The sequence below is a fragment of the Triticum aestivum genome, chromosome 4B (assembly GCF_018294505.1).
Source record: "Triticum aestivum cultivar Chinese Spring chromosome 4B, IWGSC CS RefSeq v2.1, whole genome shotgun sequence".
NCBI classification, from domain to species: Eukaryota; Viridiplantae; Streptophyta; class Magnoliopsida; order Poales; family Poaceae; genus Triticum; species Triticum aestivum.
The window spans coordinates 28,919,738-28,930,970 of record NC_057804.1 but is presented as its reverse complement, the minus strand read 5'-3'; the positions used below and the strand labels follow the sequence as shown (position 1 = coordinate 28,930,970).

Sequence of the window (11,233 nt, the reverse complement as noted above, 5' to 3'; positions counted from 1 at the left end):
TTTGTAATATGGATTTATCTTAGTAAAGTACCCCTCTATCGTCCCACTCAACACCTCTCAAACTACCACATGAATGCATTGACCTCACGACACATGTCACCCTCCGTTCATGTTTTATATTAAGTGTCGCTAACTTTATACTAAATCAACGCTTAATATGAAACGGAGGTAGTAGTGTGCTTGAACCCTGTCTTTCGTAATGAAAATCGAACTTGACCAAACTCCTTGGTATGCTTGCTCCTTGGTCGCTCCCGCGGGCGGTCAGGGGCATCGAGGCGAGGCAGCGCAAGAGGGGCTTGGGTCCACGCGCGTCGGCGTCTCACAGGCCTCCTGTCCGGGACGTGGGAACTGATCTCGGGCAAGGACGCATGGTGCGCCGGGAGTGCAGGCGTGTAGGATGCATGGGTGGAGCGGAGGTCCGCGCGGTGGCTCTGGCTCCTGGCATGCTAGGTGCTTGTCTGCTGGAGCGTGGTGTGCCAGTGGATTGGGCATGCAAGATTGCGGGGGCGGCCTGGTGTGGCCTTGCAGGGAGGCACTGCATGCGTGTTGTTGGTGCTAAATTCGGCATATCTTGAGGTAAGGGTTCTAAGTTAGGCGTCTTGACACGATGGTAACATGGCGAACAAGTGACATAGAGATTTTACCCAAGTTTAGCCTCCCTCGAAGAGATAATACCCTACATGCTGTTTTTGACTATAATTGATATGGGGTGTAGTATAGAGTACATGTATCTACCACAAGATTGTAATACCACATGATCTGTTGACTAGCCTAGCCTCGGTTTATATAATGCACCGGAGGCCTAGGATTTAGAAGGGTTATCGTCTTGTGCATCCAGTCTTATACAAATTTCCTTGTATACGTCATGGGCTACCCGAAGAAGCCCATTAATGAACCGCCATGGGGGTCCTCGGCCCAACCCACCTGGTCGGGCGACGATGTGGTGAGTACCCCTTAGTCTAGGAGACCAACAGTAGCCCCCTAAACCGGTCTTCAAGCGATGACGCTCCTCGGTTCTTCCGAACTGTTCTTTGTCTTCGGTCGTCGATTTTGAAAGCTCGTTCAATAATTCTTCCCATTTCCGATCTTGAGGACCGCCGAGGTGTATCCGAAGAGTTCACAAGACATCAGGCATCTGAGGATATCACACGTCGGGCATCTGAGAAGCCCCTTTAGTTCTCAGACTATCAATACCTTGTTATTTTTACACCACACCTCGGGTTCGAAGTTTCTTCCATGCGGCGGTGTCCTCTTGCAGCTGAGCTTCAACGTTGTATTGCATTCCACAAAGCCCCCCATCTAGGCATAGAATACTTGTCAAAATCATCACATAAATTGGAATCATCGGTAGGCAGGAGCCGGTCTACTCGTCACGGACGTAATGCCTATGTACATGATCATGCCATGAATAACGACATAACTATGCGTTTTTCTACCAATTGCCTAACAGTAAGTTGTCTACCCACCATATGCCATCTTTATGAGAGATATGCCTCTAGTGAAAACTATATTCCCTGGGTCTATTTAATCATATTACAAAAACCAAAAATACCTTTCTGCAACTTTTTATCTTTTGTTTTACTTTGCAATTTATATATCACCTATTACCAGACAACACTCTTGCCCATGTTGGGTGCAAGTATTTGCTATTGTGTGTGTAGATACTATTGGTGGGTGTTTGCGTGGTTCTCCTATTGGTTCGATAACACTGGTTCTCTACTGAGGAAAATACTATCCGCTACTATATTGCTTCACGCTTCCTCTTCGGGGAAAATCCCAATGCATCACACAAGCAGCAAGGCTGCGACGACGATAGTGGTGCCTTCTTAGAGCATCTCCAGCCGTTCGGTCCCCCAGGGCGCAGAAAAACCGCGGCCTGGGGGCGAGCCGGCGCTAGTTCGGCCCCTGGGGCCGGCCTAGCTCCCAGTCACGCCCCTAGCTGCCGCCCCCCAGCCACGAAAAAATTTAAACATAGTCGTTCCCGCGCCCAAAATAGATGCCACAATCCGGTGATCAAGCGGCCTAGATCGGCGGTCGGATGAAATGTCCGGCGTACAAAAAAGAAGGAAATGACGGAAGCGCGCATCATGCGGCAAGGTCGGCCTCTGGCGTCGCTGGAGTCTGCGTGCGCGGGCTTGACGGGGCCTCTGTGCTTGGCGGCGTGGCTTATGTGCTGCGGGCAGTCTCGGCGGCATCAGCGGTCGGGCTTGGCGGCGGCGGCGGCGTGTGCGTGGGCGGTGTCGCCGAGGGAAGCTGGTCCAGGATGAGGCCAACATGCGCCCTGTACCACGCCTTGACCGCCTCGTCGGTGCTTTGGAGCATGTCCGCCCCGCCCAGCAGGAAAGCCAGGTCAGTGTTCCTCTTCTTCACGGTGACGTTGGTCCGGATTAGGTCGAGCTTGACGGCGCTGGTCGACATCAACGCCGACCAACGCGCCTCGGTCTTCTCTTCACGAAGGGCGGCCTGGACCTGTGCGTCGGTGAGGCAGTGCTAGATGGACTCCTGCACGCGAGATGTGGCCGCGTCGGCGTGTTTCCCCTTCTTGGCACCTTTGTTGCCGTCCGGCCGCCCATCTGACGCGCCCGGAGACGGCGTGTCAGGCGTGTAGGTCTCCTTGGCCTTCTCGATGGTGCGCCGGACTTTCGACCACTTGTCGCACTTGTCGATGCGCTTGTAGACGTGGAGGTACTTGAACTCGGCGTCGCTGTTGCCCCGCCGATACAGGCCGAACACGCGCAACAACTGCATAGGAACGAACAAACAGTTGGCTTGTGAACGGCGAAAAGAGGCCTAGTACGTACGTACCTGTCGCCGGGGTACTTAAGGGTGTATGCAAGTCCTAGTAAGTACGTACCTGTCGCCGGGGTACGTGCACGCTTCCATACGCCCGCGTATATGTCTTGCTAGGCAAAGGCGCGAGAATAAAAGACCAATAGCGTGTGGTAGCTGCATGCTTGGCGTCGTTGGCGATGCTCTCCTAGGACTAGGAGAGAGCTGCATGGAACTCTGTTCCTTTTCCTTCTTAGCAGGTTGGTCTGCTAGCTCTCATAGCGGTTCCGGCTATGTTTACACCAAAAAAGCGAGAACTGCATGCGTATGTTTACGTATATGTGTGCATGCATGTGTTGCACCAAGAAATGAAAATCTACGTATCTTTCCCGTTACACCGCTTTGTCTAAGTAAGCTCTTTTACATGATTTTTATTTTGGGGGGAAAGCTCTTTTACATGATAGCTAAGTTCGCTAACGTAAGTATGCTTGGCGAAAGTAGCAACACGTCTAACAACAGCTAAGATCGCACCTTCTCTACTGTACACCAGACTCTACTGTACTTAGTTGTACATGGCAAGAATACATAATGACCTTGATAATAGCTAGTGCTAATTTAGAAACGTTTTCTTAATCATGCATGAGTCAACATTGAAGTTCTAGACTATGTAGGGCACAACATTTTAAGAACCAACATGTGCTTAGATGGTTAGGAGAGTGGTTGTACCCAGCCCATCAGAGATCAAAAGCCCAGGTTGGCACATGTGTGTCTCACACTACTGGAAAATATTTCTTTGCCGAGAGTCTGGGTGTTTGCCGAGTGTCTTTTATCGAGCACTAGGCAAACAAGCCCTTTGTAGAGTGCCTGGAGGAACATCTTCGAGAAGGAATCACTCTTTTGAAAGGGAACATCTAAGAGTTGAAGGCAAAGCAATTGCTTCTTTATCGTTTGCCTTAAAAAAAATTCTACACTCAAGATACACCATAAAATGTTCTATGTCAAAATTTGACATTTTCGGGGTCCGTTTGCTACATTCAGTCCATGTAGTGCATATCTAGGCATTCAGTATAATTAAAATTTGAACTGGAAGTTCATAAGAAGAGATAGAAAATTCTAGTGCGTGAAAAGGTTGGCAAAATTGGGTTGAAAAATCATATTTGTGTTCTTGAGTACATATTCAAGCCTTATCCAAGAAAATAAAAGGAATCACAAACATCAAGGTGCCAAGACTTGACCACGAACATGGAGCTTATTGTATTTTTAAATGTAGAAAATGGAACGAAGCCTGGAAAACATGAAACTTGACATGGTGTAATTATATTATCCCTATAGGTTGTGGTAAAAATTGGAAAAGGCTTCACAAAATTTGGAACATACACTCCTTAGAAAACCAAACCATCTCTAAGGAAGAATCGTGATTTTGAGAAGAAATGAGTCTGGTTTGAAAGCGGAGTGCTGGTTACTTTATCGTTTGACGTTGAAACTTTTTCTGGCTCAACATACATCATCAGATGTTCCATGCCAGAATTTGGCATTTTTTCCTGCTCCATTTGCTATATTTAATCCATTAAGCGCACTTAAATATATTTAATACATTAAACACATTTATAATCCCTTTTCTTGCTGGTATTTTCCTGGGTTGAAGGAGTTGTATCCAGGGGTGCCAAGTGTGGAGCCCCTGTTAGAAAAAATAGCAATGAAAAAAAAAGAAATAAGAAAAGGGAAAATGTTTGTCGGGTGTCGTGCTATTTACACCTGCCAATGATTATTTGTCGAGTGTCCTCTGTTTACACTTGCCAAAGATGTTGTGTTTTGATTGGTCAACACAAGGTTCTCACGGATCACGCCTCATGGTCGTCTCTCTCTCTCTACCCCGCTTCCCATCTTGCACATTGCCGCCACCCCTCTCTCGCCTCCCATATCTCTCTTTCGTGTTCCTCACCTCTTTCGCATCGCCGTGTTGAGTGTCTAGCTAGCCTAAGGATGCATGTGGCAGCTAGCCTGCTACAGATTGATCTAGGGAATAGCTTGCTATGGATTGATCTAGAGACTAGCTTGCTAAGGATCCATCTGGCAGCTAGCTAGCCTAAAGATGCATCACACTGGCATGGGTCACGTGTCTCCACCCATTGAAAGGATCAAGACGTCGACTAGGGGGTGGGGTGAATAGGAGATTACGAATTTTAGCTTAACTTCCAAAATTGGAGGTTGGTGCGGACCAAGTAAGCTCTCTAGAAATGCAGTCCACAGTTAGAACAACCTATATGGTAAGCAAGAAAGGAGGTATGCAAGAAAAAAATTAATTAGCAAGCAAAAACACACACAAAGCAACTAAAGGTGTGGGAACCAATAAACTACCAGTGAGTCGAGGACGTAGGTTTTATCTAGAAGTTCACACTCTTTGGGGAGTTCTAGTACCCTTTGGATAGGTGGGGAAGCCAAAGTTGCGGAGCACCAAGTGGCTCACCTTATTCTCCCTTTGAGCCACCGCCAATAGATGAGCCTCAAATCACTCGAGTTGGTCTTGAAGGCAACCACCCAAACCTACATCCTCCAAGCGGGGCACCAGTCCGGGTGGTGCGAGCCACACAGAGCGGTTCCCTTGCGGGCGGTTGGACCTGAGCAGCGGCACGACGTTGTAGGTATCGGGTGGGAGTACATCAGCGGCAGCCTGGTGGAGACCAAGAAGACGACGAGCGGCGAGCATGCCGGCCACGGAGGCGAGCTCGACGCACTGAAGCAGTCATCTCCACCCAAACTGTTATGAAGTGAAGTGCACGGTCAATCCAGAGAAATGCATGGTATGGGTGAAAACCACTCCAAATCAAGTCTGAAACCACCTTAGGGGAGAATTGATCCGGTTTTACAGATTTGAGGGGCTGATTGATCCTGTATTAGAGTTGAGGGGGAAATTGGTCCATTGCAGAGGATTTCGGGGGGAAAATTATACTTTCCTCTAGAAGGATTGAGATGGCCCAGTGGATAGAGCATCCTGCTTCGGTCCTGGAGATCCAGGTTTGAAAAAAAATATTGAAGATTTCTCAAAATTAAAAGAGTTACTACATGTACCCAAGGAGACACTTAATGAGAAATATCTCGGCATGCCATCGGATGTGGGCTCGTCACGGAATGGGGCCTTTAAATATCTCAAGGACCGTTTGTGGAACAAGATCCAAGGGTGGATAGAGAAAACCATGTCCACGGCAGGTAAAGAAGTGTTGGTCAAGTCTGTTGCGCAGGTTATCCCAGTTTTTTCAATGTCTTGCTTCAAATTGCCGCGGGGGCTATGTGAACACTTGAACATGCTAGTCCGCAAGTTTTGGTGGGGGAGTAGAGATGGCAAGCGAAAGCCAAACTGGGTATCCTGGAAGGATATGACGCAACCCAAAGATATGGGAGGATTAGGGTTTAAGGACTTCAAGCTTTTTAATCTAGCCTTGCTTGCTAGGCAGGCATGGCGGATTCTGCAAAATCCAGACGCTCTGAGCTCCCGAATCTTGAAAGGAGTTTACTTCCCAAATACAACAATACTAGAAGCCAACATCGGCAGCCACCCGAGCCAAATCTGGAGGGCAATAGTCGAAGGAAGAGATATATTGAAACAAGGTCTAATTAGAAGGATTGGCAATGGTGCAAGCACTAACATTTGGAATGATAATTGGATCCCAGGAGATGAATTCCTGAGACCTTATGGAAGCAGAGTTGCAAACCCCCCAGAAAATGTTTCTGAATTAATAGATGCTACGGTGGCATGCTGGAATATTAACGGATCAGAGAAGTTCTTTTGCCCATAGATATACCTCATGTTCTTAGCATCCCGCTATGCACTATGAATCTTCCAGACTGCTGGTGCTGGAATTTTGAAAAGAATGGCACCTTCTCAGTACGTTCCGCGTATAAGATGTTAATAGCAACAAAGCAAAGAAGAGAAGCATGGCTCGAAGGGACAACAGGAGCTTCAAATATGCAGCAAGAAAAGAGTTCGTGGAAGTCCATATGGCATGTCAGCGTCCCGGGGAAAATAAGGATGTTCCTATGGCGACTTGCGAGGCACTCATTACCCACGGAGGATGTCAGGGAACATCGAAACATGGCGACTTCAAGTTCGTGCGGATTGTGTGGTGCACATGATTCTTGGAGGCACTCTCTTCTGGACTGCTCTATGTCCAGGTGCGTCTGGGCACTGGCGGATGAGGAGTTAGCAGACCAGTTGATGGAATCAAGCGAGCTGAGCGCTAAACAGTGGCTGTTTTCATTAATATGATCATTATCGCATGAGGCTTTTGTGAAACTGGCGGTAACACTATGGGCAACGTGGATAGCGGGGAGAAAGGCAATTCACGAAGGCATTTTCTAGAGCCCCCACGCGACCCACGCATTCATTAATCACTATCTAGTTGAGCTGGAGATAGTCAAAGAGCAATAACATGCAACACCGAGAGCAGCAGCACCCAGGACAGCAGCAACAGGCAGTGTAAGGCCAATGGCACCGCCGACAGGATTCGTCAAAATCCATGTCGACTCGGGGGTATCTAAACGCTATGGAAGAGGGGCGGCGGTGGCTGTCTGTCGCGATGAACGGGGAAATTACCTGGGAAGCTCTGCATTGGTGATTGAAGGGATGCAGGACATAGCGATTCTTGAATGCATGGCATGTAGAGAAGCCTTATCACTTGCAGAGCAATCATGTCTTCTCAAAATAACATGGCCAAAGAAAGTTATCCCTAGAGCTATAAGTATATGAAAGCTCAACAAAAGAAACTAAGTGGGTGTGCATCCAACTCGCTTGCTCATGAAGACCTAGGGCATTTTGAGGAAGCCCATCATTGGAATATACAAGCCAAGTTCTATAATGAAAAATTCCCACTAGTAAATGAAAATGACAAAATGAGAGACTCTCTATCATGAAGATCCTGGTGCTACTTTGAAGCACAAGTGTGGGTCCCACGTGATGAAAAAATAATAGTGGCTATGGTAAAAAAAATTCAACATATTTTAGTTCCATACATTTATATCAAACTTGTTTTCTAGATATTTTTTTCCAGATTTACAACAATAAATGAAGAAGAAATTCATGTGAGAGCCGGTCATCGGGTTTTACTGAGAGCAGGGAGCATGATCCACGTGACGCGAGGTATCCACCGTCGAATCTAGTAGGAAAGTTGGGATCTGATGGAGAGGGATGATCAATCCGTGGGAGGTCAAGAGTGACCAATAAAGTGAGGCCACTTGGCATCGTTGGATGGATAACTAGCGCCAAACCCAACCCACCTCGCCGCTTCCATCTTTTGGCACCGAGATATTGGACCGCTCCCGCGCTTTCATGAATATTTGGTTCAATCAAGCGAAAGTGTGGGAATTCTCCCACCCTCTCTGAAAGATTTGGTTCAAAAGATGAATGTGAAAAAGTATCCAACACAACCAACCAACCAACCAAAAACAATCTCTTTGGCCCAAATCCAAACCCAATCCGCCGCTTCCTTCTCTTCTGTCTTCCTCCTCGCCTCATCTCCCCTCGATTCAATCCGCCGCCGCCGCCGCCGACCTCCTCTCCCCACCCCACCGGTGACCTCCCGCCTCCGCCATCGCCCCGCACCGCGCCGCTGGCGCCCCCAACCTTCTCCTCTCCCCCCCTCTCTTCTTTCTCGGAGGGAAGCCCTAGATCCACAGGCCGCGGCAACCACCGCTACCACGTCTTCCTCCTTCCACCCCTCCTAGCCACCCGTCGCGTCCAACCTCCATGGCTCTCCGTCTCTCGCTCCCCGCGCCCGAAACCCTAGCCTGCGGCCATGGCGACTGAGCTCGGGATCCCTCTCCTTCAAGACCTCGACAAGGGACGGGTATGCATCTTCTCTCTCTCTCTCTCTCTCTCTCTCTCTCTGATGTCTCATCTTCTCTAAGAAGGCACGCAGCAGACTATAGTGCACAGGTGCGGCGGCGCAAGGCTGCGACCCCCGAGGACGCGGATGTGCAGGAGCACACGCGGGTGCAGCAAGGCGCACACGAGGGAGCAGCAAGGCGAAGCGGTGACCACGCTTAACAACACCGCGTTCATGGTAATCTTCTCGCTCCACTTCCTGTACCCTGTTCACGGCTTCCTGCAAACCATATATTTCCTGTGGTAACCAACTGGTGCAGAGATTTATAGAGATGGCTAATCTCGTTGGTTAGTTGGTGGCAGTAAAAAAACTGGACCTTTCCTCATTGTTTAGACAATCAACATGACCTGTAGATATATATGCGTGCTATTTCGTAATTTTGTTTCATTTGCCAAATAAGTCAGGTGCAAGTCAGTGAGGCTGCAAGGCTGTGGCCCGCGAGACCGAGCGCGCTGATGTGCAAGAGTACTGCAGCGCGCATGATCTGGAGCACGACGGCACGGAGAGGTGCAACAAGGCTAGGGGGCAACCATGCCAAACAACAGCCAGCGTTCAGGTAATGTTGTCGTCCTTTCTGTAGGTGGATGTGCACCATGTGCGGGTCTTCCTGTAGGTGGATGTGCACCATGTGCTGGTCTTCCTGTTGGTAGATGAGCAGTATGTATTTCCTAGCTAGAGTTGTAGTGGTAACCAACTGGATCATCGACTTATAAAGATAGGTAATTTCATTGGTGGCAGTTAAAAAATGGACCTTTCAACATCGTTTGGAAAAATGACATGACCTGTAGATATATGCATGTTAATCAGTATTTTTGTTTCATTTATCAAATAAGTCAGATTTCATTTTCAAGCTTATTCAAGAGGACAGTGAATGACTAAGATTCATTTGGACAGCAGGTCTATCTTATTCCCCCAAAGAAGAAGATAGTAGAAAACTCAAGTTAGATTGGCAGTGAGCTCTAGATGGGTCTGTATGCTCATCTCTCTGGTCCTGTACAAGACACCGCAGATGGGGATTGCTCTTGTAGTCCATTCCCACCTGGCCACTGTGAGATACCTTTCTCCTCTCTTAGCTGCACTATCCGCTTGCGCTTGATTTGATTCCATTCGATTTGCTCATCTCCCCTTTCCCTGATGTTGTGCGGTTTTCTTCCTCATGCAGGTCAGGTAGGAGGAGACAGACTGACGTGTGGTGCGCGCGCCGCACCAGCGAGTCCATCTCCTACTTCAACTGTGATGGTGAGTCTCTCTTGTGGTCCTTCCTCTCTTTTCTCTCCATCCGAGAGCAAAAATGCATTTGAGTTTTCAGTCTGCTCTGCTGTGTGTGTGTGAGTAAGAGAGACGGAGGGAGACGCAGAGCTACGAAATGTTCCCTGCTGTTTGTAACTTCTAAGGATGTTAGCCTTTCTTTGTCTTCTGTGGATGTCATGAATCAACAAAGTTTTACTTCTATATCTAGAGATTCATGGTTGTGCTAGTAGTAAGTAGTTCAGTCTGTGTGATAGAATGTTAAGGAGTAGGCCTTTTGTAGATGAACTCCGTTTTTTTGCGCACTGTGGCTGGATGTAAACATATGGCATTGTGAATATGTACTGTACGTGCCTATTTCAGAGGGCGAAGCCGGTCATCATTGACCTTGGCAAATCCGTGCTGCAGTTTTTTTGTGTGTGCGTGTATGAAGAGAGAGAGAGAGAGAGAGAGAGAGAGAGGTCTGCTATGTATGTGCTTTAATTTACGCCATCGAGTTGAATCGTGTAATTTCTGATGCTTTATATGAACAACCGTTGTTTGTCTTCTATCTTTACTAAACCTGCCAAAGTTATCTGCTTACACTGGTTATTCGTGGATCTAAAAGTTTTCCTTTGATGAAATGGAATTCATTGTGACGGAATAGAATGCATTGACTAGCATATAAAGTATATAAAGGAATTCATTTACCTGATAGTGTTCGTAATGTGCCTGGAAATTTTATCCTTTGAAGAAGCAAGTTGCATCTTGCCTTGTGCTCATGCCCAACTGTTTATTACATGGAAGAGAAAGATAAGATGCCTACCTGATAGTCTTCCTAGAGTAAAATTGCCATTTCCTGCTTGTGGCATTGTTAGCAAGTTCTGCAAGCCTCAGATGATAAGACGACTTTCATCAGTGCTTGTGACCACATAGGTGGATTTAGTTCAACCTCCAAGTTATAGTTTCTTCAGGAAAACATTCTTTGTTGGTTTTCTTGCGTAGGATAGTTCTTGCTTACTCACTGTGATCTCAAGGGGTTCCATAGTTCAATCTGGAATCAGCCCTGAATATGTCAATGCAACATGCTTTAGCTTTAGTTAAGCCCTTTTAGTGTCGAATATATTGGTGGGAGTTTTCATATCTTTATTAGAATTTCGTAGAAGCAAAATAGTTCTCGACTAGAGCAATTTCCAGCACTTTCGCCACACCTAAATTTATATGCCACGGAAGAACAAAATGGTGGAATTCAAAGGATAGCATGTCTACCTGATACAATCTTCCTAAAGTGATACTTTCATTTCCTGCTTGTGGTGTCGTTACGAAGTTCTGCAAGTCTGAGATGAGAAAACATACAT

General features: G+C 47.4%; 1 non-coding gene and 1 pseudogene across 1 annotated transcript; both read left to right on the top strand.

The window, feature by feature from the left end:
• Positions 1-10,676: 10,676 nt before the first annotated feature.
• On the top strand, positions 10,677-10,788 carry LOC123095395 (uncharacterized; annotated as a pseudogene).
• Positions 10,789-11,115: 327 nt separating this feature from the next.
• Positions 11,116-11,233, top strand: LOC123095378 (small nucleolar RNA snoR104). Its single transcript, XR_006446233.1, has one exon. It is a non-coding gene; the product is annotated as a small nucleolar RNA snoR104 (small nucleolar RNA).